Source organism: Callithrix jacchus, chromosome 2 (assembly GCF_049354715.1).
Source record: "Callithrix jacchus isolate 240 chromosome 2, calJac240_pri, whole genome shotgun sequence".
Classification (NCBI taxonomy): domain Eukaryota; kingdom Metazoa; phylum Chordata; class Mammalia; order Primates; family Cebidae; genus Callithrix; species Callithrix jacchus.
This window is the reverse complement of record NC_133503.1, coordinates 16,615,854-16,643,830: the sequence shown is the minus strand read 5'-3', so window position 1 is coordinate 16,643,830 and position 27,977 is coordinate 16,615,854. Positions and strand designations below refer to the sequence as shown.

The 27,977-nt window shown below is 47.6% G+C and overlaps 1 protein-coding gene and 2 long non-coding RNA genes across 28 annotated transcripts in view; 2 read left to right on the top strand and 1 right to left on the bottom strand.

The window, feature by feature from the left end:
* Window positions 1-21,481, top strand: part of LOC144580561 (uncharacterized) — a 123,412-nt gene extending 101,931 nt beyond the window's left edge. For both annotated transcript variants that reach the window (XR_013530323.1, XR_013530330.1), the window contains exon 9: window positions 21,262-21,481. This is a non-coding gene — a long non-coding RNA (uncharacterized LOC144580561). The remainder of the gene's footprint in view (window positions 1-21,261) is intronic.
* LOC118151651 (uncharacterized) lies at window positions 279-26,672 on the bottom strand. Its single transcript, XR_004740058.3, has 3 exons — window positions 25,648-26,672; window positions 9,855-9,937; window positions 279-2,134 (listed from the first exon to the last, which is right to left on the bottom strand). It is a non-coding gene; the product is annotated as an uncharacterized LOC118151651 (long non-coding RNA).
* LOC108589316 (E3 ubiquitin-protein ligase RNF216) overlaps window positions 25,890-27,977 on the top strand; it is a 103,157-nt gene continuing 101,069 nt past the window's right edge. For 19 of the 25 annotated variants that reach the window (XR_013530305.1, XR_013530303.1, XR_013530304.1 and 16 more), the window contains exon 1: window positions 25,890-26,030. The gene's annotated coding sequence lies outside the window, so the exon portion shown is untranslated. Of the gene's footprint in view, window positions 26,070-27,977 lie in introns of all 25 variants that reach the window. The other 6 variants (XR_013530308.1, XR_013530306.1, XR_013530285.1 and 3 more) reach the window with 1 other exon arrangement.

Here is a 27,977-nt window from a genome sequence, read left to right as displayed (position 1 = left end):
TGAGCCCTTTCTTGGCTGGGCCTTGGCCTTGGCCCATAAAGACTTGAACAAACATGAACCTCGCTTTCAGCAGCTCAAGGCTGAAACTCTAGGATGGCCCCTGTCCCGTAAAGTGCCTGCCAAGAAAACTCAAGGCTGCCAGAAGTTACAGTTTGTTCCAGCAACACAGGACGAGAGCGCCCCTGTGTCCCAGCCTCCATGGGAGGGCAGGAACCTATGATAAGCACCGTTAGCAAACGGGTTCACGTGGACCAAGGCCCGATTCATGCGTTTTGTAACTTTTCACTCCCCAATCCTGAGTCCCTAGCCAACCCCTCCCTTTTCCATCTTTCTCCTTTTAAAACAATTTATTTATTTTTTTGAGACAGTCTTGTTCTGTTGCCCAGGCTGGAGTATAGTGGCTCGATCTTGGCTGACTGCAACCTCTGCCTCCTGGGTTCAAGCGATTCTCCTGCCTCAGCCCCCAAAGTAGCTGGGATTATAGTTGCACACCACCACGCCCGGCTAATTTTTGTATTTTTAGTAGAGATGGGGTTTCACCATGTTGGCCAGGCTGGTCTTGAACTTCTGAACTCAGATGATCCCCGTCTCGGCTTCCCAAAGTGCTGAGATTACAGGCATGAGCCACCATGTCCGGCCTTTAAATTTATTTTTTTAGAGACAGGGTCTTGCTCTGCTGCCCAGGATGGAGTGTGGTGGCACGATTGTAGCTCACTGCACCCTCAAACTCCTGGGCTCAATCGATCCTACTTCAGCTTACCAAGTAGCTTGGACTATAGGTGTGCTCCCACCACACCTAGCTAATTTTTAATTTTTTGTAGAGATGGGGTCCTGCTATGCTGCTGTTCTTGAACTCCTGGCTTCAAGCGATCCTCCCACCTTGGCCTCCCCATGTGATGGGATTACAGGTGTGAGCCACCATGCCTAGCATGCTTGCAAAACTTTCAAGTGCCACGAACCTGGCCCTGGTGGCTACTGGTGCTACCTCGATACCTTGAGCAGATGAGGAACAGGGACGGAGGGGGAGTTGTTTTTTTTTTTTGAGATGGAGTCTCACTCTGTTGCCCAGGCTGGAGTGCCGTGGCACAATCTCAGCACACTACAGCCTCTACTTTCCGGGTTCAAGCGATTCTCCTGCCTCAGCTTCCTGAGTCGCTGGGATTATAGGCGCACATCACCAATGCCTGGCTAATTTTTGTATTTTTAGTTGAGACGGGGTTTCACCGTGTTTGTCAGGGTGGTCTCGAACTCCTGACCCCGTGATCCACCCGCCTTGACCTCCCAAAGTGCTGGGATATCAGGCGTGAGCCACCGTGCCTGGCCTGAAGGGAGAGTTTTGGCTAGGTGAGGTTGATGGGGCTGATGTACTCAGTGTGAGTTGCCCCTGAGACAGGGGCCTCGGTTTCCACCTGGAGACGGCACGGCCACCCACTCTCAGAGGTAGTGGAGAGAGTCTTAGGTGACCAGGCTGGGCCAAGCTGGAGCCCACAGAGGTGGCAGGAGGCCAGTGTGGCTGAAGGGAGACAGAGTCATTAGGAACTCAGTCAGGTGAGCTCTATCAGGTGAGGGGGGTGGGGGGACACTCCTTTCTGGAGGGGCGGACCTGCTGCCTGCCCTAGGCCTGTCCCCAGCTGCTGCCTGCCCCAGCCCCATCCCTGCCTGATTCCTCATCCCACTCCAACCCCACCTCCTCCTGAGCAGGAGTCAGGCCCTTGGTTGCCATAACAACTGGATCCCGGCAGTAAAAATAGTAACTAATTTTTTATTCAACTTCTTTTGCTCTTGGAGAAGAAGAAAATCCATTTCTGGGCTTGAGTTTCACTTTGGGGGTCCCCTCTGGGGCCCTGAAATTTCCACTGCCAAGGTCTGCTTAAAGGTCAACAGCAGGCTGGGGCTGGGAGGAGGGCAGCAGGCCACGGGGCCTGGACAGGTCCAGCCCCAGCCTTCTGGGAGCTGTGGTTACCAGTGGCAGCCTGGCCGGGACAGAGGTGTTGCCGGTATCTGGGGACAGGTGTGTATCCTGGTGCAGTGGACAGTGAGGCCTGGACCTGCGGGGTCAGAGCAAGGGTCGTAGATGTCAAGGTCAGGGCAGAAGCCATCTTGGCTCGTCTTCCTTCTGTTTGACTTCTGTCTCCTGGAGGTGTGAGAAATCACCAGAACAGGAGTTCTGTGTCGGGAAATCAGCCTAGAGCCCAGAGAACTGGGCTCAGGGCAGTCCTACCCCCACAGGCTCTGTGACCTTGGGAAGGACCCCTAGCCCATCAACCTCAGTTTCCCTCATCTGCAGGAGGGCATAGGAGGCATTCATCTCTCCTATCTGAGGTCTCACTGGTTTTGTGACTTGTGATGCCCAGCAGGGAACTCATTACCAATCCTGGCTGGGACACATACATGCAGATGCCAGACACACAACAGAAACAAGACTTCAACAATGTGACTGCTCCTTACTATGCACCAGTGCTCAAAAGGCCATTTCTTCTGTTTCATTTCACTGTTTTTCTTTTTTTTTTTTTTCCTCTTTTTTCTTTTTTTGAGACGAAGTCTTGCTCTGTCACCCAGGCTGGAGTGCAGTGGCATAATCTCGGCTCACTGAAGCCTCCGCCTCCCGGGTTGAAGCAATTTTCATGCCTCAGCCTCCTGAGTAGCTGGGATTACAGGTGTGTACTACCACACCTGGCTAATTTGTTTTATTTTTAATAGAATTGGGGTTTCACCATGTTGGCCAGGCCAGTCTGGAACTCCTGACCTCAGGTGATCCACCCGCCTTGGCCTCCCAAAGTGCTGGGATTACAGGTGTGAGACATGCACCTGGCCTTTTTCTTTTTATTAGAGATGGGGTCTTACTCTATGGCCTAGGCTGGAGTGCAGTGGTCCCGTCACAGCTCATTGCAGCCTCCAACTCCTGGGCTCAAGTGATCTTCCTGCTTCAGCCTCCTGAGGAGTTGGGACTGAAGGTACATACCACCATGCCCAGCTAATTTTTAAATTTTTTATATAGATGGGGGGGTCTCACCATGTTACCAAGGCTGATCTTGAATTCTTGGCGTCAAGCGATCCTCCTGCCTCAGCCTTCCAAAATGCTGAGATTATAGGCATGAGCAGTGGCTCGCCCCAGCCAGTTTTTTTTTTAAAAAAAGATAGATGCTGGGTGCGGTGGCTCACACCTGTAATCCCAGCACTTTGGGAGGCCTAGGCGGGCGGATCACGAGGTCAGGAGTTCAAGACCAAAATGGCCAACATGGTGAAATCCTGTCTCTACTAAAAAATACAAAAATTAGCTGGGCATGGTGGCATGGCTTGTGCCTGTATTCCCAGCTATGTGGGAGGCTGAGGTAGGAGAATTGCTTCAACTGGGACCCGGGAGGCAGAGGTTGCAGTGAGCAGAGATCACAACACTGCACTCCAGCCTGGGCTACAGAGTGAGACTATCTCAAAAAAAAAAAAAAAAAAAAAAGATAGATATGTGAGAGAGGATTTATTTGGAGAATTGGCTCTTGTGATTATGGAGGCTGGGGTTGGAGGCTGAGATGTCCCAAAGTAGGTTGTCAGCAAGATGGAGGCCCGGGGATGCTGGGATCATGGTTCAGTCCAAGTTGGAAAGCCTCAGAACCAGAGAAGCCAATAGTGTAACTCTGGGTCCAAGGCTGAAACCCCGGGGGACCGAGGCGGGTGGGGTATGGTGGGGAAGGCAGGGGAGGGACATTGGCGCAAATCCTGAAGGCAGAGGTTGGAAAACCTGGAGTTCTAAGGTCCCAGGGCAGAAGAATATCCGGGCTCCAGCAGAGAAAGACCATCAGCTACTTATTTTTTTGAGATGGAGCCTTGCTCTGTCATCAGGCTGGAGTGCAGTGGTGCGATCTTGGCTCACTGCAAACTCCACCTCCCAGGTTCAAGCGATTCTTCTACCTCAGCCTCCCAAGTAGCTGGAATTACAGGCATGTGCCACCACACCCGGATAATTTTTGTGTTTTTAGTAGAGACAAGCTTTCACCATGTTGGCCAGGATGGTCTTAATATCCTGACCTTGTGATCTGCCCACATTGCCTCCCAAAGTGCTGGGATTACAGGTGTGAGCCACCGAGCCCAGTTTCTAATCCATCATCTGCCACTTCTAATCCACCATTCCGCCATCAGGGTAGTCCACTGGGCTTTACCTTCTAAGCATTCCTGACCCCTTCTCTGGTCCCCACCTCAGCCATCCGCACCCTACCCCCCAGCCTCCAACCCTGCCGTGGCCTCTGAAAGCATCCACCTGTAACCCTCTGATCCTCCCCAATGGGAGTGCTGAAATAAATAGATGGAGTCACTTGCAATCCCAGCATTTTGGGAGTGCTGGGGCAGATTACCAAAGGTCAGGAGTTCAAGACCAGCCTAGCCAACATGGTGAAATATGGTCTCTAGGAAAAAAATACAAAAATTAGCCGAGCATCGTGGCAGCACCTGTAGTCCCAGCTACTCAGGAGTTTGAGGCAGGAGAATCGTTTGAACCTGGGAAGCAGAGGTTGTAGTGAGCTGAGATCCAGCCACTGCACTCCAGCCTGGGCAACAGAGTAAGACCCCGTCTCAAAAGAAAAAGAAAAAAAGATGGAGTCCTTTGTCTTTTTCTTTTCTTGTCCTAACTCCCTGGAGGCAGAGGGAGTGGGTGGAATTATCTTCTGAATGTTATAGTAGAATCTCAAATAAAGCATTGTTATATATATATATATATATATATGTATTTTTTTTTTTTTTTTTTTGAGACGGAGTTTCGCTCTTGTTACCCAGGCTGGAGTGCAATGGCGCGATGTTGGCTCACCGCAACCTCCGCCTCCTGGGTTCAGGCAATTCTCCTGCCTTAGCCTCCCGAGTAGCTGGGATTACAGGCACGTGCCACCATGCCCAGCTAATTTTTTGTATTTTTAGTAGAGACGGGGTTTCACCATGTTGACCAGGATGGTCTCGATCTGTTGACCTCGTGATCCACCCGTCTCGGCCTCCCAAAGTGCTGGGATTACAGGCTTAAGCCACCGCGCCCGGCCTGTTATATTAAGAATAAGGAACAGAGGGGTGCATACCGTCTCCAAAAAATAAATAAATAAAAAAACAAAAGCAGTTTCAGCTGTGCCCTCTGAAACTTAATGTCTCTTGCTGACTTCATTTTTTTTTTTTGAGACGGAGTCATGCCCTGTCACCCAGGCTAGAGTGCAATGGTACGATCTTGGCTCACCGCAACCTCTGCCTCCTGGGTTCAAGTGATTCTCCTGCCTCAGCTTCCAGAGTAGTTGGGATTACAGGCCAGCACCACACCACACCCAGCTAATTTTTTATATTTTTAGTAGAGACGAGGTTTCACTGTGTTAACCAGGATGGCCTTGAACTCCTGACCTCATGATCTGCTCGCCTCAGCTTCCCAAAGTGCTGGGATTACAGGTGTGAGCCACCATGCCCACCTCCTATGTTTGTCTTCAACCTGGCTGCCAGCTTGGAATAACCAATGACATTAGAGATTCCCGTCTTCCTGATTGGATCAAACTCTGTGGGCACTTGGGAGTCTTTGTCAAAATGCATGTGAAGGTGACTTCCTTGCTATGGCACGCTCTGAATAAGTAGTCTTTGCATGCCCTCTTGGTCTATTGCTACAGATTGTCAGGTTTTCTGTTTTTTGTTTTTTGACACAGAGTCTTGCTCTGTTGTCCAGGCTAGAGTGCAATGGCCTCATCTTGGCTTACCATAACCTCTGCCTCTCAGGTTCAGTGATTCTCCTGCCTCAGCCTCTCAAGTGGCTGGGACTACAGGCATGTGCCACCATGCCCAGCTAATTTTTGTATTTTTAGTAGAGATGGGATTTCACTATGTTGGCCAGGCTGGTCTTGAACTCCTGGCCTAGTGATGTGCCCGCCTTGGCCTCCCAAGATGCTGGGATTATAGGCATGACTCACCATGCCCAGACTTAACTGTCATTATTTTTCTGCAGAATCTGTTTACTGCAACCAGCTTATTAGTCGGCTCCTTTTGTGTGGTTTTACATCATGAGATGGAGTCTCATTCTTGTCACCCAGGCTGGAGTCCAATGGCATGATCTTGGCTCACTGCAACCTCTGCCTCCCAGGTTCAAATGATTCTCCTGCTTCAGCCTCCCGAGTAGCTGGGATTACAGGCATGCACCCCCACACCTGGCTAATTTTTGCAATTTCAATAGGGACAGGGTTTTACTATGTTAGTCAGGCTGGTCTCAAACGCCTGGCCTCAGGTGATCTGCCCACCTCGGCCTCCCAAAGTGCTGGGATTACAGGCGTGAGCCACAGTGTCTGGCTACCAAGATATGTTTTTAACTCAGTTCCTTTTATGTCTATTACTTTAATTTTTCAAGATTCCTGTATAAATTTGCATTTTAGATCAGTGGGAGAAAAATACACTACCTAGACCTTCAAACACCATGGGTTTGAACTTCGAAGGTTCACTTATATGCAGCTTTTTTTTCAACCCAATTCAGAAGGAAAATACAGTGTTTGAGGGATGTGAAACTCGAATATACAAAGGCCCAACTTTTCGTATTCACAGTTCCCCAAGGCCAACTGCAGGACTTGAGTATGGCAGGCTTGGGTATGAGGGTGATATGGTTTGGGTCGGTGTCCCCGCCCAAATCTCATGTTAAATTATAATCCCCAGTGTTGGAGGTGGGTCTGGTGGGAGGTGACTGAATGATGGGGTTAGGTTTCTCCTTTCATGGTGTACTCATGATAGTGAGTTATCACAAGATCTGGTTGTTGAAAAGTGTGTAGCACGCCCCATCTTTCTCTGTCTTCCTCCTGCTCCGGCCATGTAAGACGTGCCTGTTTCCCCTTCCCCTTCTGCCATGATCAGAAGTTTCCTGAGGTCTCCGCAGCCATGCTTCCTGTATAGCCGGCAGAACTGTGAGCCAACTAAGCTTTTTTTTTTTGAGACACAGTTTCGCTCTTATTGCCCAGGCTGGAGAGCAATGGCTCCATCTCGGCTCACCACACCTCTGCCTCCTGGGTTCAACAATTCTCCTATCTTAGCCTCCCGAGTAGGTGGGACTATAGGCACGTGCTACCATATCCAGCTGATTTTGTATTTTTAGTAGAGATGGGGTTTCTCTATGTTGGTCAGCCTGGTCTCAAACTCCCAAGCTCAGGCAATCCACCTGCCCCAGCCTCCCAAAGTGCTTGCCTTACAGGCGTGAGCCACCATGCCCAGCTAAGAATCCCTCTATTAAAAAAAAAAAAGCATAAAATAAGTAATAAAATACTGGGCCGGGTGTGGTGGCTCACACCTGTAATCCTAGCACTTTGGGAGGCCAAAGACAGTGGATCATAAGGTCAGGAGATTGAGACCATCCTGGCTAGCACGGTGAAACCCCGTCTCTTAAAAAAAAAAAAAAAAAAAGTAATAAAATACTGAGGCATAAGCTTAAAAAGAAATGTTCAAAATTCATATGAGGAAAACTATGAAAACATTTTTTTTCTCAACTCCTTTGCCCATTATTTTTTTAGTGAAGGGGTCTCACTATGTTGCCCAGGCTAGCCTTGAACATCTGGGCTCAAGTCATTCTCCTGCCTCAGACACCTGAGTAGCTGGGACTACAGGTACTCTTGGCTCTCAAAACTTTTTTTTTGGCTGGGTGTGGTGGCTCACGTCTATAATTCCAGCACTTTGTGAGGCCAAGGAGGGCAGATCACCTGTGGTCGGGAGTTCGAGACCAGCCTGACCAACATGAAGAAACACAGTTTCTACTAAAAATACAAAATTAGCTGGGTATGGTGGTGCCTACCTGTAATTTCAGCTATGTGGGAGGCTAGGGGCAGGAGGTTCGCTTGAACAAGAGTGAAACACCATTTCAAAAACAAACAAAACAAAACAAACAAAACAAAAAAATACTTTTTTTTCACAGTCTCACTCTGTTGCCCAGACTGGAGTGCAATGATACAATCTCAGTTCACTGCAATCTCCACTTTCTGGGTTCAAGTGATTCTCTTGCCACAACCTCCATAGTAACCAGAGTTACAGGTACATGCCATGATGCCTGGCCAATTTTTTTTTTTTTTTTTTTTTTTGTATTTTTAGTAGAGATGGGTTTTGCCATGTTGGCCAGGCTGGTCTTGAACTCTGGACCTGAAGCAATCCACCCACTTCAGCTTCCCAAAAGTGCTGGGATTACAGGCGTGAGCTAACATGCCTGGCCAAAAGTCTTTTGTTCTTTCTATAATTAGCAAGCTTTCAGGAAAAAATTCCCTCCCCTTTTCAGACACGTACACGGTGGGCTCTGTGGAAAGTTGCACAGGGAGGAGGGGGTCTTACCTAAAACAAACCCACAATTATACAAACAAGACAGGCAGCGCTTTGTGCTTGCCTAGAGACATACCCACAACTACATAGATGAAAGGGAGTTATGTAGACAGCTTTACAGATAAGAGAAGTTACTCAAACAGCTACAGATATGAGAGGAATTTTCTTTTTAAGATAGAGTCCTGCTCTGTCACCCTGGCTGGAGTGTAGTGGTGCAATCTTGGCTCACTGCAACCTCTGCCGGGTTCAAGCAATTCTCCTGCCTCAGCCTCCCAAGTAGCTGGGATTACAGGCATGCACCACCATGCCTGGCAAACTTTTGTATTTTTAGTAGAGACAGGGTTTCACCATGTTGGCCAGGCCAGTCTCAACTCCTGACCTCATGATCCACCTGCCTTGACCTCCCAAAGTACTGGGATTACAGGTGTGAGCTACCACAGCTGGCCTGGAATTTCTTACAAAAGCTTTGGGACCGGGCACGGTGGTCAAGAGATCGAGACCATCCTAGCCAACATGGACAAACCCCATCTCTACTAAAACTACAGAAAATTAGCGAAGTGTGGTGGCATGTGCCTATAGTCCCAGCTACTTGGGAGGCTGAGGCAGGAGAATTGCTTGAAGCCGGAAGCAGAGGTTGCAGTGAGCCAAGATCACGCTACTGCACTCCATCTTTGGCAACAGAGCCACACTCTGTCTCAAAAAAATAGAAAATAAAAAATAAATAAAAATTTTAAATAGGAAAAAATGCAAATATTTATCTTATCTTTCCTAGTAAACAGTACCTAGAAGCAACCAAATAACTGAGAAGGGGGAACCAATACATTTAAGGCTCAATAGAAACACAATAGTTATTTCGCAATTCCTAATAACCCTTAGGTAGCCAGTGGAGGTGGCTGACGACTGTAATCCCAACACTTTGGGAGGCTGAGGTGGGCAGATCACCTGAGGTCAGGAGTTCGTGACCAGCCTGGCCAACAAGGTAAAACCCCATTTCTACTAAAAATACAAAATATAGCTGGGTGTGGTGGCACCGGTCTGTAATCCCAGCTACTTGAGAGACTGAGGCAGGAGAATCACTTGAACTTGGGAGGCGGAGGCTGCAGTGAGCCAAGATTGTGCCACTATACTCCCACCTGGGCGACAAAGTGAGATTCCATCTCAAAAAAAAAGAAAAAAAGAACACCCTTAGGCAATGATCACCAATGACTGCTAACATCATTTTGAAAAAAAATAAGAAAACCAGACATCCTGTGCTTCTGTACTGCTGTACACGACATCACCTACGAGTAATCGTGAAAGAGAAAAAAAAGAACTTGAGTCTAAGCCTCTCGTGATCTAACAAATTACAGGACATATAAGGGCACCAGAAAAATATGTCAATGATACCACAATCAGACAGTCTGCAAAATCCAGGCTGTGAGCAATTCTACACTTCCTTCTACAAATACAATACAAACAGTGGGAGGGAGGAAGAAAGGAAGAGAGGGAGAAGGAATATAAGAATCACAACAGAGTGAAGGAACACATCACTGGTGAATGTGGCTCCTATTATCTAAACAAGAGCTCACCGAACTTCTTTCTAATTAATGTGCTTTCTCTTTTAATTGCACTGGCTTGTACGTGTCTTCTGTGCCATCCTGTTTCCAGGTCTCTGCTGGGACAAAAATAGCAACAGGAAAAGTTGCATTTTATCAGGGGCTGTGTACTGAGAAGATGCTTGACACTGTCTCTATACTTTCATATTATGTATATAAAATGAATATATGTATGTACTACATATATTTGTATGTAAAATATAAAAATATGTATATAATATATATTTCTTATATAATTATATATTTACTATATATGTAATAGAAAATAGATACATTTTGGCAGGGCGTGGTTGTTCATGCCTGTAATCCCAGCGCTTTGGGAGGCCAAGGCCAGAGGGTCATGAGGTCCCAAGTTTGAGACCAGCCTGGCCAACATGGTGAAATCCCATCTCTGCTAAAAATACAAAAATTATCTGGGTGTGGCAGTACATGCCTGTAATCCCCGCCACTCAGGAGGGTGAGGCAGGAGAATCACTTGAGCCTGGGAGGCAGGGGTTGCAGTGAGCCGAGATCATGCTGCCCTACTCCAGCCTGGGTAACAGAAAGAGACACCGTTTCCAAAAAAAAAAAAATTTTTCGCAGAGAACAGGGTCTCACTTTGTTGCTGAGATTGGTCTCGAACTCCTGGTCTCAAGCGATCCTCCCACCTCAGCCCCCCAAAGTACTGAGATTATAGTCATGTCACTGTACCTGGCCTATTTTTATTTGAATTTTTAATTTTTTTGTAGAGACAGGATCTTGCTATGTCCAAGCTTGTCTCAAACCCCTAATCTCAAGCAATCTTCCCATCTCAGTTTCTCAAAGCACTGGGATTATAGGTGTGAGCCACCGTGCTTGGCCTTGTTTCATTTTTAAGTCTTTTTTTTCTTGAGACAGAGTCTTGCTCTGTCACCAGGCTGGAGTGCAGTGGTGTGATCTGGGCTCACTGCAACCTCTGCCTCCAGGGTTCAAGTGATTCTCCTGCCTCAGTCTCCCGAGTAGCTGAGATTATAATTGCCCACCACCATGTCCAGTAATTTTTGTATTTTTAGTAGAGATGGGGTTTCACCATGTTGGCCAAGCTGGTCTCGAGCTCCTGAACTTAAATGATCTGCCCACCTTGGCCTCCCAAAGTGTGGGGATGACAGGCGTGAACCACTGCAATCAACTAGTTTTTATTATTTATTTACTTTTGTTTAATTATTTTTATTTTAGACTTCTAGGCCAATAGTAAGTTTAAAAAATAGAGATAGGGTCTTCCTATATTGGCCATGATGGACTTGAACTCCTGGCCTCAAGCAATCGATCAGCCTCAGCCTTTCAAAGTGCAGGGATTAGAGTTGTAAGCCACCATGCCCAGCCTCAGACGGCATTTCTTTTCGTTTTTGTTTTGGTTTTTTTTTTTTGAGCTCTGTTGCCCAGGCTGGAGTGCAGTGGATCGATGTCAGCTCACTGCAACCCCTGCCTTACAGGTTCAAGTGATTCTCCTGCCTCGGCCTCCCGAGTAGCTAGGGTTAGAGGTTTGTACAACCACGCCTGACTAATTTTTTGTATTTTTTTTAGTAGAGACGGCGGTGGAGCGGGGAGAGTGGGTTTCACCACGTTGGCCAGGCTGGTCTCGAACTCCTGACCTCAGGTGACTCATCTACCTCGATCTCCCAAAGTGCTGGGATTAGAGGCATGAGCCACCATGTCCAGCCTAGGATAGCGTATTTTGGTGCTGCCTTGATTGAGAGAGAGCTCTGCAGAAGGTCTGGCGTGCTCCAAATGGCCCTGAGGCCTAAAGCCATATTATGTGATATATCCCAAGGAAGATGCCACGGTGCTAGAGATAACAATGGCACGAGGAGTCTCTGGCGAGCACTAATAGAAAAGCTGCAGCTCTGGGCACCATGGCTCAAGCCTGTAATCCAGTACTTTGGGAGGCTGAATTGAGAGGATCACTTGAGCCCAGGGGTTTGAGAACAGCCTGGGCAACATAGGGAGATCCTTCCTCTACAACAAATACAAAAAACTAGCTTGGTGTGGTAGCATGTGCCTGCAGTCCCAGCTACTCAGGAGGCTGAGGTGGGAGGATCACCTAAGCCTAGGAAGTGGAGGCTGCAGTGAGCCATGATTTTACCACTGCACTCCAGCCTGGGGGTCAGAGTGAGGCCCTGTCTGGTAAGGAGGAGAGAAAGAGAGAAAAGGGGAACAAGGGAAGGATGGGAGGAAGGGAGGATGGGAGGAAGAGAAAGGGAAAGAAAGAAAAGAAAGGCTACTGCTGCAGTGTAGATGCCAAGGATTATAGAACAAAGACCCATTCTTTTTTTTTTTTTTTTCCTTTTTTTGAGACAGAGTCTCACTCTGTTGCCCACGCTGGAGTGCAGTGGCACAGTCTTGGCTCACTGCAACCTCCATCTCCGGAGCTCAAGCATTTTGAAAGGCCTCAGCCTCACGAGTAGCTGGGATTCCACGCATGTGCCACCACGCGTGGCTAATTTTTGTATTTTTAGTAGAGATGGGTTTCACCATGTTGGCCAAGCTGGTCTCAAACTCATCACCTCAAGTAATCCACCCGCCTTGGCCTCCCAAAGTGCTGGGATCACAGGCATGAGTCACCACACCCAGCCCAAAGCCCCATTCTTTAGCACATTTATGATTCAAAATGCAGCTCTTTGCATGCCACAGGGGCCTGGTAGAGAGTAAGCACTTGACCATGGGACATCAAGAGACAACCAGACTGGAGTTGTTTGTTACCAGAACCATCAAATTATAATGTTGAATGTGCAAAGCAGTAATCGGTTATGCGATGGGAATGGCATTTTTTACATAAGGCCTGAGTTTGTACAGAGGGCAAAAATAAGTTACATAAATAGGGAACCCGTACCTCCGTGTAATTTACCTTCATTGAAATAATGCCTCTCCAGGCCGGGCACAGTGGCTCATGCCTGTAATTCCTGCACTTTGGGAGGCTGAGATGGGTGGATAACTTGAGGTCAGGAATTCAAGACCAGCCTGACCAACATGGTGAAGCCCCATCTCTACTAAAAATACAAAAAAGTAGCCAGGTGTAGTGATGGGCGTCTGTAGTTCCAGCTACTCAGGAGGCTGAGGCAGGAGAATTGCTTGAACACAGGAGGCAGAGGCTGCAAACGCAAAAAAAAGAAAGAAACAGTGCCTCTCTGACTTGACTTTATAAGGTCTCTGTTTTCTTGTGTTTTTTTGGGGGGGAAGGTTTTTGGGTTTTTTGTTTTTTTTATTTTTTATTTTTGAGATAGGGTCTCACTCTGCCTACCAGGGGGGAGTACAGTGGTGCGATCTCAGCTCGCTGCAACTTCCGCCTCCCAGGTTTAAGTGATTCTGGTGCCTCAGCCTCCTGAGTAGCTGGGATAACAGGTATGAGCCACAGCGCCTGGCCGGCAGTTTGATTTTTAAAGGTCAAACCTCCCCAGACTCCTAAGGACACTAGGGCCAGACAGCACCACAGAGGATCACCTGGAACCAACTAATCAGACCCAACCCTGCTTAGATCCTCCTTAGAACAACAACGTAAAAGCCTGAATTCATGGAACGCCGTCCTGCTTTCTCATGCAGTAGCAAACTTCAGATTCCAAAGAATATTGGGGCCAAACACCATTACAATAGGCCTGGCCAGGCTCAGTGGCTCACGCCTGTAATCCCAGCATTTTGAAAGGCCAAGGACAGAGGATCCCTTGAGATTAGGAGTTTGAGACCAGCCTGGGCAGTATAGTAAGACCCCGTTTCTACAGAAAAGTTTAAAAAAATAGCTGAGGCCAGGGAGGGTGGCACACGCCTGTAATCCCAGCACTTTGGGAGGTCGAGGTGGGCAGATCACCTGAGGTCAGGAGTTGGAGACCAACCTGGCCAATATGGTGAAACCCTGGCTCTACCAAAAATATAAAAAATTAGCCAGGAGTGGTGGCATACGCCTGTAATCCCAGTTACTCAGGAGGCTTTGGCAGGAGAATCACGTGAACCCAGGAGTCAGAAGTTGCAGTGAGCTGAGATTGTGCCACTGCACTCCAGCCTGGGCAATGAAGTAAGACTTCATCTCAAAAAATAAAAATAAAACAAAATAATAAAATCAAAAACAGCTGGGTGTGGTGGCTCAAGTATGTAGTCCCAGCTACTTGGGAGGCTGAGGTGAGAGGAATACTTGAGCCCAGGATCACTTGAGCCCAGGAAGTCAAGGCTACAGTGGGCCAAGATCACCCCTCCACTCCAACCTTGGTGACAGAGTGAGGATCTGCTTCAACAAAACAAAACAAAACAAAACAAAACAAAACAAAACAAAACAAAACAAAACAAAACCCTATCCTTCACAGTAGCTCAGCGTCCCTTCTGCTGCATTCCTTGGGTAAAGCAAGTCACAAGGCAAGCTCAGATGGAAGGGGAGGGGGAAGATAGATCGCACCTCTTTTGGGAGGCATGCCAATGTCACATTGTAAATTGCATAGAGGGAAGGCATGATGGGGTGGGTTCCACTCTAATAGGAACCCAGCTGAAGACTCTTTTACTGTCCTCATGGTCCAGACCACTGAGCGGTTCTGAACTTCTGCTCCAGCTAGTGCTAATTCATGTCAGCTGCGCCAGAAGATTTTTTTCCTTACAGGCAGGGTCTCCCTCTTTGGCTAGAGTGCAGTGGCGCGCCATCTCAGCTCACTGCAACCTCCGCCTCCCAAGTTCAAGCAATTCTCCGGCCTCAGCCTCTGGAGTAGCTGGGACTTGTGCCACTACGCCCCGCTAATTTTTGTATTTTTTCCTAGGGGTTTTGCCATGCTGGTCAAGATGGTCTTGAACTCTTGGCCTGAAGGGATCCACCTACTTCAGCCTCTCAGTGTTGGGATTACAGGTGTGAGCCACTGCACCAAGCCTAGCTATTTTTTTTTATTTTTATGTATGTATTTATTTATTTTTATTTATTTGTTTATTTTGTTTTTTGTAGATGAACTCTTGCTCTGTCGCCCAAGCTGGAGTGCAATGGCATGATCTTGGCTCACTGCAACTTCCGACTCCTGGGTTCAAGCAATTTTTTTGCCTCAGCCTCCTGTGGCTGGGATTACAAGTACACACCACCACATTCGGCTATTTTTTTTCATATTTTTAGTAGAGACGGGGTTTCACCATATTGGTCAGGCTGGTCTCAAACTCCTGACCTCATGATCCACCTGCCTCGGCCTCCCAAAGTGCTGGGATTACAGCTGTAAGCCACCTTGCCCAGCCTTATTTATTTATTTTTTGAATGGAGTCTCACTCTGTCACCCAGGCTGGAGTGCAGTGGTGCGATCTCGGCTCATTGCAACCTCTCTGTCCCAGGTTCAAGTGATTCTCCTGCCTCCCCCTCCCAAGTAGCTGGAATTACAGGCACCCACCATGCCCAGTTATTTTTTTATTATTATTTTTAGTAGAGACAGGATTTTGCCATGTTGGCCAGGCTGGTCTCCAACTCCTGACCTCAGGTGATCCACTAGCTTCACCCTCCCAAAGTGCTGGGATTACAGGTATGAGCCACTACGCCTGGCCAATTTTTTATATTTTTCTATTTTAAATTTTATTTATTTATTTAACTAGATATGGGGATCTCTCTATGCTGGCCAGGTTGTACTTGAATTCCTGGCTTCAAGCAATCCTCCTACTTTGGCCTCCCAAAGTGCTGAGATTACATACTACCTTCTTTTATTTTTGGTAGAGACAGGATCTTGCTGTCACCCAGGCTGGAGTGCAGTGGTACCATCATAGCTCACCGCAACGTCTGGGTACACCACCCTCCCAGCACCTTCACAAGTTCACCTACTCAGCAGCTCTCTGAATTCCATTCCCCCACCCCAATTTTTTTTTTTCTTATGGTGGCTTCATTTCCTGGGCATGATTGGTTAAATCATTGGCCATTTGTGATTAGCTAATTTTTGTATTTTTAGTAGAGGCGAGGTTTCACCACTTCAGCCAAGCTGGTCTTGAACTCCGACCTCAGGTGATCAACCCGCCTCAACCTCCTGAAGTGCTGGCATTACAGGTGCCAGCCACTGTGCCCAGCCCTTTTCAATAATTATTTCCACGGGAATTCAAATAATACAAGTATCATATAAAATGTGTTATTTCAAAAACACTATTGCTTAGGAGAAGCTAACGACCACTTTGGAAAACAGTGTGTTCCCTCCTATATGATCCAGCAATTTCACTTATTTCATCACTATTACTTAAGTAACAGTGTTGGGGCTTCCACTTCCTATATTGGTGGAGTAATAAAAACCAGAATTTGGCCAGGCGAGGTGGCTCACGCCTGTAATCCCAACACTTTGGGAGGCCGAGATGGGCAGATCACTAGAGGTCAGGAGTCTGAGACCAGCCTGGCCAACATGGTACAACTTCATCTCTACTAAAAATACAAAAATTAGCCAGACATGGTAGAGTGTGCCTGTAATCCCAGTTACTTGGGAGGCTGAGGCAGGAGAATTGCTTGAACCTGGGAGGGGTTGCAGTGAGCCGAGATCTCACCACAGCACTCCAGCCTCTGGGCAACAGAGCAAGACTCTATCTCACAAAAAAAAAAAAAAAAAAAAGGAAAAAAGAAAAAAATTGAAATGGTTTAAACAGTGCTGGGGAAAATGGATCTTCATATGCAAAGAATGAAACTAGACCCCTATCTCTAGTCATGTCCAAAAATCAAATCAAACTGGATTAAAGACTTAAATCTAGGACCAAAAACTATGAAACAACTAAAAGAAAACATTGGGGGAACTCTCCAGGACATTGGTTTGGGCAAAGATTTCTTGAGTAATACCTGACAAGCACAGGCAACCAAAGCAAAATTGAACAAACGGGATTACAGCATGTTAAAAAAGCTTCTGCACTGGCCGAGTGTGGTGGCTCACTCCTGCAGTCCCAGCACTTTGGGAGGCCGAGGTGGGTGGATCACTTGAGGTGGGTGGATCACTTGAGGTCAGGAGTTTGAGACCAGCCTGGCCAATGTGGCGAAATCCAGTCTCTACTGAAAAAACAAAAGTTAGCCAGGCAGGATAATGGGTGCCTGTAATTCCAGCTACTCAGGAGGCTGAGACAGGAGAATCACTTGAACCTAGGAGGTGAGGCTGCAGTGAGCCAAGATCATGACATTGCACTCCAACTTGGGCGACGGAGCAAGACTCTGTCTCAAAAAAATAAACAAAATAAAACGTAAAAAGCTTCTGCACAGCAAAGGAAACAATCAACAGTGAAGAGTCAATCCACAGAATGAGAGAAAATATTTGCAAACTACCCATTTGACAAGGGATAAATAACCAGAATATATAAAGATCTCAAACAACTGTATAGGAAAAAAATGTAATAATTCAATTTAAAAATGGGCAAATAAGGCAGGGCACGGTGGCTCACACTTGTAATCCTAGCACTTTGGGAGGCCAAGGCAGGCAGATCACTTGAGGTCAGGAGCTGAAGACCAGCCTGGCCAACATGGTGAAACCCCATCTCTACTAAAAATTTAAAAATTAGCCAGGTGTGGTGGTGCGTGCCTGTAATCCCAGCTACTCAGGAGGCTGAGGCAGGAGAATCACTTGAAATCAGGAGGCAGAGGTCAAAGTGAGCCAAGATCGCACCATTGCACTCTAGCCTGGGTGACAGAACGAGACTCTGTCTAAAAAGAACAATAAATAAAATAAACAAAAATGGGCAAAAGATTTGAACACACATTTCTTTCCTTTCTTTTTTTCTTTTCTCTTTCTCTCTCTCTCTCTCTCTCTCTCTCTCTCTCTCTCTCTCTCTCTCTCTCTCTCTCTCTCTCTCTCTCTCTCTCTCTCGTTCTTTCTTCTTTTTGTTTTTGAGACAGAGTCTCGCCCTGTTGCCCAGGCTGGAGTGCAATGGCACGATCTCAGCTCACTTCAACCTCTGCCTCCCAGTTTCAAATGATTCTCCTGCCTCAGCCTCCCAAGTAGCTGGGAATACAGGTGACTGCCACCACACCCAGCTAATTTTTGTATTTTAGTAGAGACAGAATTTCAGCATGTTGGCCAAGCTGGTTCTGAACTCCTGACCTCAAGCACTCTATCCGCCTCGGCCTCCCAAAGTGCTGGGATTATAGGCATGAGCCACTGCGCCAGGCCTGAATACAAATTCTTAAAAGAAGGCATACAAATGGCCAACAGGTTTAAGAAAAGGTATGCAACATCACTGATCATCAGAGAAATGCAAATCAAAACTGCAATGAGATATCATCTGACCATAGTTAAAATGGCTTCTACACAAAGAAGGGTAATAACACATGCTGGTGAGGATGGGGATAAAAGGGAACCTTCAGTCACTGTTAGTAGGAATGTACCTTAGTACAACCAGCAGGGAGAACAGTTTGGAGGTTCCTGAAAAGACGAAACATAGAGCTACCATAAGGTCCAGCAATCCCAGTGCTGGGTATATACCCAAAAGAAAGGAAATCAGCATGCGAAAGAGATGCCTTCATTCCCCTTATTTATTGCAGTGCTATTTACAATAGTCAAGATTTAAAAGCAACCTAAGTGTCCATCGATGATCAGTGGATAAAGAAAATGTGCTACAGATACACAACGGAGTGCTACTCAGCCACGAAACAGAAGGAGATCCTGTTGTTTGCAACAACATGGAGGGAACTAGAGATCATTGTTACATGGAATAAGCCAGGCACAGAAAGACACACATTGAATGTTCTCATTTATTCGTGGGACCTAAAAATCAAAACAATTGACCTTATGGAACTAGAGAGTAGAATGATGGTTATCACAGGCTGGGAAGGGCAGTGCAAGGATGGGTAGGGCTGGTGGGGCTGGTTAAAGAATACAAAAAAATAGAAAGAATTAATAAGACCTAATATTTGAAAGCACAACAGGGTGACTACAGTCAGTAATATTTTCCTTTTTTTTTTTTTTTTTGAGGTGGAGTCTCACTCTGTCGCATGAGCTCCCTGCAACCTCCACTTCCCTGGTTCAAGTGATTATCCTGCGGAGGGGAAAGAGGGGAGGGGAGGGGAGGGGAGGGGCATATGACAGCCTTGGAAAAAAAAAGTAAAAACAAAATTTAAAAAGAAAATGAAAAAGTAAGCCAGAGACTAAGAGAAAATGTATACAATACTAAAATCTTTTATCCAAACTACAAAAAGAACTCTTTTTTGTTTTCGTTTTGAGATGGAGTTTCTTTCTTGTCGCCCAGGCTGGAGTGCAATGGCACAATCTTGGCTCACTGCTACCTCTGCCTCCCAGGTTCAAGCGATTCTCCTGCCTCAGCTTCCCAAGTAGCTGGGGTTACAGGCGTGTGCCATCAACACGCCTGGCTAATTCTGTACTTTTAATAGAGATGGGGTTTCTCCATGTTAGTCAGGCTGGTCTCCAACTCCTGACCTCAGGTCATCTGCCCGGCTCAGCGCCCCAAAGTGCTGGATTACAGGCATGAGCCACTCGGCCTGGCCAAAAAAAACTCTTACAAGCCAACTATGAGAAGACAAAAAAAAAAAAAAAAATCCATTTTTTAAAATGGGATTTAAAAAATCTGAACAGGAATTTAACAAAAGAAAATATACAAAAGGTCAGGGCCAGGCACAGTGGCTCACACCTGTCATCCTAGTGCTTTAGGAGTCGAGGTGGGAGGATCACTTGAGGACAGAAGTTCGAGACAAGCCTGGTCAATACAGCAAGACCCCCATCTCTACAAAAGAAACAAATGAAATAAATTAGCCAAGAGTGGTGGCATGTGCGTGTAGTCCCAGCTACTCAAGAGGCTGAGGTGGGAGGATCACTAGAGCTCAGGAGATCGCTCCCACCTAGGTATTCGAGGCTGCAGTGAACTATGATCATACCACTGCACTCCAGCTAGACAACGCTGTCTCTAAAACAAAAAGGAAGATATTCAAAAGGCCAATAATCCAATAAGCACAAGATATTCCACATAAGCAGCCACCAGGGAAATGAAAATAAAAACCACAATGATATACCATTACATATCTGTTGAAATTAAAGACTAAACATACCAAGAATGGCAACTGGGCTCCTCATTCAGTGCCAGTGGGAAAGTAAAATGATATAACCAGTTTGGGAAACAGTTTGGTTCTTATTCTATGATTTAGCAAATCCACACTTAGCGAATGAACATGTATATTCACCCAACAACTTTTACATGAATGTGGGTTGCAGTTCTATTTATAATTGCCCCAAAATGAAAGAAACTCAATGTGCATCAGCTGGTGAATGGATAAATGAATTGTGTTATATCCTCGTGGTCAGATAATACTCAGCAATAAAAAGGAATGAACTACTGATACACATAACATAGAAAAATCTCAAAAACATGCAGAGGCCAGGCATGGTGGCTCATGCCTGTAATCCTAGCACTTCGGGAGGTTGAGGTGGGACGATCACTAGAGCTCAGGAGTTCGAGACCAGCCTGGGCAACATAGGAAGACCTCCTCTCTATTACAAAAAAAAAAAAAAAAAAATAGCCAGGCATGGTGATGCATGCCCGTAGTCCCAGCTCCTCAGGAGGCTGAGACAGGAAGATGGCTTGAGTCTGGGAGATCAAGGCTGCAGTGAACTAAGACCATACCACTGCACTCCAGCCTGGGCAACAGAGTGAGACTCCGTCTCTAAAAACAAAAAACATGCTGAGCAAAAGAAACCAGAGACAAGAGTACATGCCATATGATCCCATGGATGTGAAACTACAGAAAAAGAAATTCTCAAGTGACAGAAAGGGCTGGGTGTGGTGGCTCATGCCTGTAATCAAAGCACTTTGGGAGGATGAGGCAGGTGGATCACCTGAGGTCAGGCGTTCAAGACCAGCCTGGTCACCTTTAGAGATGGGCAAAACCCCATCTCTACTAAAAATACAAAAATTAGCTGGACATGGCAGTGCATGCCTGTAATCCCAGCTACTTGAGAGGGTGAGGCAAGAGAATCGCTTGAACCCAGGAAGGCAGAGGTTGCAGTGAGCCAAGATCACGCCACTGCACTCCAGCCTGAGGGACAGAGTGAGACTTCATAACAAAAATAAAATAATATAAAAATACAAAAAATTAGCTGGGCATGGTGGCAGGTTCCTGTAATCCCAGCTACTCAGAAGGCTGAGACAGGAGAATCACTTGAACCCAGGAGAGAGAGGTTGTGGTGAGCCAAGATTGTACTGTTGCACTCCAGCCTGGATGACAGAGCGAAACTCCACCTCAAAATAAATAAATAAATAAAGTGCCAAAAAGCGGGTGGTTGCCTAGCACCAGGGATGGGGGTTATGGAATAGTTTGGGGTGGCGGAAATGATCTCTATCTTGATTGCGGGGTGGTTACAAGGGTGTATACATTTGTCAAAACTGAGAGAAAGGTTCACTTAAACTGGGTGCCTTGTACTGTATATAAACTGCACCTGAATAACATTGATTTTTTTTTTAACAGATAATGGGACAAAATGGCAGGAAATTACTGCTTCTGAAAGCAGAATGAGTTCAGGAATAATTTCCTCTATGACAAGACCAGCACACCTTCATCTAGATAAGGCCGATGACAGCTCTTGCAAACAAAATGATGATGTGCAAATTGTGAATAATGGCGGTCCTCCACTACTGTAAATGGTTTCACAGGTCACATGCACATTAAACTAACTGTAGCCAGAAAATGAAATGAAGCAGCACGGTGATGACTCACAGGGGAGTGTGAGTTCCAGCCTCGGCTCTCTGGCAGGCTCTGGGGTGAGTGCATGTTTCACGCCTTTGGCCATAACTGCATGGAATTACAGCCAGCACGGATGATGCGGATTTTCATAGATAGAACTTTCATGCTTCTTCCCAGGAAAACAGCAAAACATCACTCGTTGACAATGGTTTAGTCTGCAGGTAGACATCTTGCCCTTTTTAATTCCTTGTGCTGTTTAACATTAAGACAAAAAAAAAAAAAAAAAAAAAAACAGGCCAGGTGCTGTAGCTCAAGTCTATAGTCTCAACACTTTAGAAGGCCGAGGTAGGAGGATTGCTCGAGGCCAAGAGTTTGAGACCATCCTGAGCAACAGAGCAAGAGCCCATCTATACAAACAAATTAAAAAATTATCCAGGTGTGGTGGCACACACCTGTAGTCTCAGCTACTCAGCAGGCTGGGGTGGGAGGATCACTTGAGCCTGGGAGGTCAAGGCTGCAGTGAACTATGATCGCGATTGCATCACTGCACTCTAGCTTGGGTGACAGAGTGAGACCCCAACTTTAAAACAAACAAACAAAATAAAACAAAAACCAGGGCCAGGCACGGTGGCTCACTCCTCTAATTCCAGCACTTTGGGAGGCCAAGACGGGCAGATCACCTGAGGTCAGGAGTTTGAGACTGGCCTGGCCAACATGGTGAAACCCTGTCTCTACTAAAAATACAAAAAATAGGTGGATGTAAGGTGGGTGCCTGTAATGCCAGCTACTCGGGAGACTGAGGCACGAGAATCACTTGAACTTGGGAAGCCGAGGTTGCAGTGAGCCAAGATCATGCCATTGTACTCCAGCCTGGGTTACAGGAGCGATTCCATTTCAAACAAACAAAAAAAAACCTTCAAAAATAACCAGATTGATTCCAGCAACCTAGAAGGAGGGTGTAGCTTCCTCTCGCCTTCACTGGGAGATACGCGGAGATAGAATAATTATCTTTATGACTCTGAAAATGCTTAAGACACCAACAACATGTAAACAACTCCTATGAGAGCTTTTCCATTCATACAAGATCCCATTTCATCCTTGCAAGAACACTGAGCAATAGATAGTATCTTAAAATTCCCATTTTATAACTAAAAAATTCACAGCCAGCTGTGGCAATTCCAAGGCAGGATGGAAGGACCGCTTGAAGCCAGGAGTTTGAGACCAGCCTGGGCAATAGAGCAAGACTCTGTTTCTTTCTGGTTTTTTTTTTTGAGACAGAGTCTATCTGTCACAAGGCTGGAGTGCAGTGGTGGCGCGATCTCAGCTCACCGCAAACTCCACCTCCCCGGTTCAAGCGATTCTCCTGCCCCAGCGTCCAGAGCAGCTGGGACTATAGGTACATGCTGCCACCATGCCCAGCTAATTTTTGTATTCTTAGTAGAGACAGGGGTTTCACCATGTTGGCCAGGATGATCTCGATCTCTTGACCTTGTGATTCTCCCACCTCAGCCTCCCAAAGCGCTGGGATTACCGGTGTGAGCTACTGTTTATATTAATTTTTTTTTCATATGTAGTCTTGCTCTATTACCCTGGCTGGAGTGCAGTGGCGTAATCTTGGCTCACTGCAACCTCCACCTCCTGGGTTAAAGTGATTCTCCTGCCTCAGTCTCCAGAGTATCTGAGACTACAAGCGTGCGTCAACACACCCGGCTATCTTTTAATATTTTTAAAATTAAACTTCAAAAATAAAGGCCAGGCATGGTGGCTCACACCTGTAATCCCAGCACTTTGGGCTGAGGCAGGCGAGTCGCCTGAGGTCAGGAGTTTGAGACCAGCCTGGCCAACATGGTGAAACCCCATGTCTACAAAAAATATTTTACAAATTAGCTGGGTGTGGTGGTGGGTGTCTGTAATCCCAGCTACTCCGGAGGCTGAGCCAGGAGAATCTCTTGAACCTGGGAAGTAGAGGTTGCAGTGAGTTAAGGCCGTGCCACTGCACTCCAGCCTGGGTGACAGAAGGAGACCCCGTCTCAAAAATAAATACATATATACATACATACATACATAAAGTCTCTCTTCTCATTGCCGTTATGTCTGAGTCAGAGTCTCCAAAGAGCCTGAACAAATAAAAAATTCTAGACTCAGAGTGGTTACTCAACCATACCTGCCTTGGATGTGACACCAAGGTTCTTTCTGGAAAGAAGCTTGCACTCCTGCTAAGATCACCAAGCTCTCCTTCCAATACTGCCTTCTTCCAATATCTCAAAGGGCTTATGAGGACTATCCTAAGAAAGAGGCTGGAACTGACAGCGATTATCCACCTCCCCTAAGAGGACCAGCATGGAGGATAAGCCCATCAAGGCCAATCCCCTTGTTTCACTTTTCAGGTTATTTCAGGATCTCATCCCCAGAAAAGTGTCTATCTTAAGTTCTCTCTCCTGTCCACCCTCTAATGCATCCCGTGCATTACACCCTCTAATTCAGGGCCCGACGTCTGTAAGATCCCTAGATCCTTGTCCTGTTCTGTGAGCAGCCCTTCAATTTTTCTTTTTCTTTCTTTTTTTTCCTGAGATGGAGTTTTGCTCTTGTTGCCTAAGCTGGAGTGCAATGGCACGACCTTGGCTCACTGCAACCTCTGCCTCCTGGGTGCAAGTGATTCTCCTGCCTCAGCCTCCTGAGTAGCTGGGATTACAGGAACCCACAACGGCACCCAGCTAATTTTGTATTTTTAGTAGAGAAGAGGTTTCCTCCATGTTGGTCAGACTTGTCTTCAACTCCCAACCTCGGGTGATCCACCCACCTCAGCCTCCCAAAGTACTGGGATTACAGGCATGAGCCACCATGCCCAGCCGCAGCCCTTCAATTTCTACTTCACCGAAACATGACTATTAACCTTAGGACATGACTATTACCTCAGGAACTGCTTCCCCAAGGTACTCTCAGGAGTGGCCTTTTTCTGTCCCATACAAGCCCCATAAGCCACGCTCTACGGTCTTGGAGAAGGAACCCTCACTGCTGCATCAAGACTATTGCTCCTCCCATTTCCGTTACTGTTTGGTTTTTGTTTGTTTCTTTTGAGACAGGCTGTTGTTCTGTCACCCAGGCTGGAGTGCGGTAATGTGATCACAGCTCACTGCAGTCTCAGACTCCTGGGTTCAAACAATCAATCCTCCCACCTCAGCCTCCTTAGTAGCTGGGACTACAGGTGCGCACCACCATGCCCAGCTAATTTTTTATTTTTGTAAAGATGGAGTCTCACTATGCTGTCCAGGATGGTCTCGAACTCCTGGCTTCAGGCCATCCTCCCACCTCTACCTCTCAAAGTGTTGGGATTACAGGTGTTGAGCAATCGACCATGCCAGGCCAGCAATTTTTTTTGAGTCAGGGTCTTGGTATGTTGCCAAGGCTTGTCTTGAACTTCTGGCCTCAAGAGATCCTCCTGCCTTGGTCTCCCAAAGTGCTGGGATTATGGACACGAGCTATGCCCAGCAGAAGCATTATTTTAGTCAGTTATTCACTTGCTCACTAAAACTTAAACTTCCTGAGACCAGGAACACATTTTACTCCTTTTTTTAGACAGAATATCGCTCTGTTGCCTAGGCTAGAGTCCAGTGGCACAATCTCAATTCACTACAACCTCTGCCTCCCAGGTTCAAGTGATTTTACTGCCTCATCCTCCTGAGTAGCTAGGATCAGCCCACCACAAAGCCCTGGCTAATTTTTTTTTTTTTTTTTTTTTTTTTGAGACGGAGTTTTGTTCTTGTTACCCAGGCTGGAGTGCAATGGCACAATCTCGGCTCACCGCGACCTCCGCCTCCTGGGTCCAGGCAATTCTCCTACCTCAGCCTCCTGAGTAGCTGGGGTTACAGGCACGCGCCACCATGTTCAGCTAATTTTTTGTATTTTTAGTAGAGACGGGGTTTCACCATGTTGACCAGGCTAGCCTCCAATGCCTGACCTCAAGTGATCTGCCCACCTTGGCCTCCCAAATCCTGGGATTACAGGTGTGAGCCACTGTGCCAGGCCATGGAACCCACTATACTGTTAATTTCCCCAACAGTGCGTGGCCCACAGGAAATCCACAGAATGTATTTTTGGAATGAATGAATGAGTTGCAAAGGAACGAGGGTAAATAAATAGATAACGAGTCCAGAACCGCGTGCCCCATACCCTTTTCAGCTCTGGGGAGATGGCGGCTCCCTGTGGGGTCGGGGGATGGGGGGTCTCCGTTCCTTCCGTCCTCCCGCCTCGTGGAGGAGTCAAGTCTCCGCAGGCGGAGAGCCCGGATGCAAGGGCTTCTAGGCGGCCCTCTCTATGGTGAGCCCCCGAGTCCCTCCTCCCCAGCACCCGGCGTGCCTCTATGGTTCTTCCTGTCTTTAGTCGGGAGGCGGCGCTGTGCGCAGGCGCGTGGTGACGCCGCGGCAGGGCCGGAAGGAGTGCAGCGGCTGCCTCAGCTGTGGCGACGGAGCTCACAGCTGCCGCTTCTGAGGAATAAGCGCCGCGGCAGCGAAGGCCGCCGAGCCCGCCTGACTAGCCGGGGAGTTGAGTGGCGAGTGAGTGTCGGCCGCGGGCGCGTTCGGGCTCCTGGGCAGGTCTGTGAAGCGAGGCGGCCTCTCCGCGGGGCGCCTCCGTGGAGCCCCGGAGGTGGGGGCGGGGGCGCGGGCCGTGAGGGCCTCGGAGCTGAGGGGCGCTGGCCGACGCCCGGGCAGGATCAGGCCCGGGGACTGGGCGTCTCTGAGCCCCGTGCAGTGGCGAGGCGGGACCGACAAAGGCGCTGGGAGGCCGGGCGATCTCCTCCGGTCACTTCGCGAAGTTTCGCAGGCCGGCCCGTCGGGACCGCTGCGCGAGGGCGACAGCCCGGGAGTCCGCGCTTTTCTCCACACGGCCCGAGGCCGCCGCGGAGGCGGTGTCCGTGCACCCGAGCGCGGCCTGGAGGAGCGGTGGGAGGCGGCCCGTGCCTGTGAACCCCAGCCCGGGCGGGCGGCGGTTTTCCCCTTTTCCCCTCATATCTAGAGCGGGTGTTGTTCAGCGAAAGTTGGTGACCGTCACTCGGCACTGGCGAGGGCACTGCAAGTGCGTCAAACCCTTTTGCGGGGAGCTGGGGGTTGCCCGGCTCGGGTGCCCGGGCGCTGGGCAGGAAGCGAGGCTGCTGTTTCCGCGGCGTGGTGGCCCTCGTCCCGGTGGAACGGTGATCCAAGACTTCGGGCTACTTGCAACCAATCCCGGCGCGTGCGCGGCGTGCGGGTTAGAGAAATTTCTGATACGTCCGCCAGGGCTGTGAATTCCTAAGGGCCTTGGTAGCAGTTGTCCTAGGTACTTTGATCGTGCAGAGAGCGTTCTTTTTTCTCGTTTTCTTTTTCTTTTGTTACTATTTTTTCTTTTTTTGAGACAGAGTCTTGCTCTTTCTCCCGTGGTGGAGTGCAATGGCGCGATCTCGGTTCGAGATCTCTGCAACCTCTGCCTCCCGGTTCGAGCGATTCTCCTGCCTCGGCCCCGGAGTAGCTGGGACTACAGGCGCTCGCCACCACATCCGGCTAATTTGTGTATTTTTCCTAGAGATGGGGTTTAAGCACGTTGGCCGGGCGGGTCTCGAAGTCAAGTGATCTTCCGGCTTAGCCTCCCAAAATGCTGGGATTACAGGTGTGAGCCAATGCGCTGGACCAGAACTTTTTTTTTGCTTTGTTTTGTTTTTTGAGACAGAGTCTCGCTCTGTCGCCCAGGTTGGGGTGCAGTGTTGCCATCTCAGCTCACTGCAACATCTGCCTTCCGGGATCAGGTATCCTCCAACTTCAGCCTTCCTAGTAACTGGGACTAGTGGCACGCGTCACCATGCCTGGCTATTTTTTTGGGGCGGGGGGGGATTGGTGGGGAGACAGAGTCTCATTATGCTGCCCTGCTGGTGGGTTTGAGTGATCTTCAGCCTCTCAAAGTGCAAGAATTATGGGCTTGAGCCACCACGCTCTGCCAGAACATTCTTTTCCCGCTGAAAAGGGAGAGAGGACCGGGAAGATTTTCCTTTTTTTTTTTTTTTGAATCGCTTGAACCCTCACGGCAGAGGCTGTAGTGAGCAGAGATCGCACCACTGCACTGCAGCCTGGGCAATGGAGCAAGACTGTGTCTCTCCCGCCCCCCCAAAAAAGGTGAAAGAACCCAGGAATGGGAAAGAATATTTACAATACTTTTTTTTTTCTTTTCGTTTTTTTTTAGTAATATCTCATTTCTTTCTTTTTTTTTTTTTTGAGGGAAAAACAGAAAAAGAAGGGGAAAAAAAGAAAAAGAGGGAAAAAGGAATTTTTACTTCATTCCTAAAATGGGTTTCAATAATGGCCGATCAATATTTTGAGTGTTTAAAGTGGTTAATGCATATTTTATGTGTTTAAAATGGAGACCTCTATTGTGTTTATTTATTCTGGTTCTGAGTTCAAGTCCTGGATATCGTTATCAATTTGTTGTCTCGTTGAATCTAAATCTCATTATGTGTCTTATGTATCTGGGTGTTA